Here is a 2,500-nt window from a genome sequence, read left to right as displayed (position 1 = left end):
AGGCAGCAGTTGGGCATCACTATCTCATCTAGGTAAGATTAACCCAATAGCCTCCGGGCTAGTACAGTGGTAACGTGTCGGCCTCTCATCAGAGAGGTCGGCACTTGTTGCCTGGAGGTTACTGCTGTGGCTGGGCACCACGGCGGGTAAGGACTAAGCCGAGTCAGCACCAGCTGACACACGTTAGCGAGTCGGCATTAGTCGACACAGGCCGGGCTTCCCTCATTGGCATAACCCGGGCGAAGCTCAGCTTCGCATATCCGACTTATCCTTATTAACCCAATATTGGCAAATCCGTGCGTGTGTGCAATCACATACAGACACCCACATATATAAATATATATATATATATATATATATATATATATATATTTATATATGTAGATATAGCATATATATATGCATGTATATATATATATATATATATATATATATATATATATATATATATATCACGTGTGTGTGTGAATGTATGTCTGTATGTGTGCGTCTGTGTGTGCATGATAATGATAATTTTTCCAATAATGACTTGTGACGCTGGTAACGATTAGGCCAGAATTAGAATAAACACAACTCATTATGACCATATTTATTCGAAGATGATGAAGATATATATATGTATGTATATATATACACATCCATATGTGAGTGTGTATGTGTGTGTGTGAGAGTGCGATTGCGAGTAAATTTCATTGAATTTGTCTCTTCACAGCTATAATACAGCTCGCGTTCTAAGTGCACTGTCAACATCTCACAAATTCATGCAGTGTCAGATAAGAAAGCAGATTCGTCAGTGATTTCATTCATCCCAGAGATAATATTCATGAACAGTTAGTGATGGCAATTTACGCAGTACTATAAAGAGGGTTAAATGCGATAAGTATATTAGATTAATAATCAAGTTTCTGTGTGATTATCAAAACACAATTAATAATGCATCTTTGACAGAGTTTAAAATACCACAGATGAGATCAGTGAAAGGAAATCAAAGATTGCGCCGTTTTTTGATGTAGTATAATAGTAGAGCATATCTCGGGTGTGAGCTTGCGTGCGTGTGTGTGTGTGTGTGTGTGTGTGTGTGTGTGTGTGTGTGTGTGTGTGTGTGTGTGTGTGTGTGTGTTTTCATCGTCTCACGTATCCCTTTGAACGACGCTGTGTACGCCACGGGTATACTGAACCTAGTTTGGACAACACTGAAGTATACTGTATGTGACAAAGCACGTTTTGACTTTTTTCTTTCTGAATTACGTATCTCTCGGTAACAGCGGCTGCGTGACAACAGTCTTTCCTAACACGAAGCAGACACAATTAGCTCCTTTTTGCAGGAACCGGTCATAAAACATTCGCCGCCATTGTTAGGGGTTTCAGCACTTAAAACAATCATTTGCAGGGACATGTGTCAACAAGGACTCAGAGACATAATCTTGTCACTGTTATCTTTGGGTGAATTGCAACCAATTGTTTCGGTGATAAATCTGAACTAGTTATACTAACATAAACAATATAATAAACATCCTCTATTCCATTCAAAAGATAAGTTGCCAGTCATCTTTTGACAGCAACTGCTTATCACAAACTCCCAAATAAGTGAGCAAACACAAAGAGATTTTTTCTGAATGAAAACTACTTCGACCATTGAGACAATAGGGAGACTGAACGTTAACCTTAGTGTTTTATAAGGCAGCATAACTTTCCGAAAGGGTAGATAGAGACTATCGTACAAATGGGATATGCAACCGTCTGAGTTGTAATTAACAGTGTGTTAACTGGAACAGAGGGACAGTATCTATGAACGTGGATGGCAGTGGAAGAGACGACATTACAGGCTTCTTTAAATACTTTATTCACGTGTGGCAAAGGACGGTCCTACTACACATGGACCTCGTACCTCATACGATATGTTTACTTAGACTGGCATGTAGCTCCCTTTAAGTGATGTGTGAGTATTTCAGCATGTCTTAAAAAAGGAGGCATACAGCATGGGAATAGTTTCCAATGTGGCATACAGAAATATATCTGACGAAGACAAAGTCGAAACCGGTCAAATACATCTCTTGTATTGTGAAGATATTCATTCCCATTCATACATTTTATACATTTGTCAACATGAACGCGGTTCATATATATATATATATATATATATATATATTTATATGTATACACACACACATATACTATATATACATATATATGTATTTGTATATATACATAAATATATATACATATTTATATACATATATGTGTATATATATGAATTTACTTACACACACACTCACACACACACACACACATGTGTGTGTGTGTGTGTGTGTGTGTGTGTGTGTGTGTGTGTGTGTGTGTGTGTGTGTGTGTGTATGCATACACACATATACTGTATTTACATATATATATGTATGTATATACATATATATAAATATATAGGTACATATATACATATATAGATATATAAGTATGTATATGTACATATATATATATATATACACACACAGATATACATATT

Source organism: Penaeus chinensis, chromosome 1, assembly GCF_019202785.1.
Source record: "Penaeus chinensis breed Huanghai No. 1 chromosome 1, ASM1920278v2, whole genome shotgun sequence".
Classification (NCBI taxonomy): domain Eukaryota; kingdom Metazoa; phylum Arthropoda; class Malacostraca; order Decapoda; family Penaeidae; genus Penaeus; species Penaeus chinensis.
The sequence above is the reverse complement of the archived record's forward strand: the minus strand, read 5'-3'. Positions refer to the sequence as shown.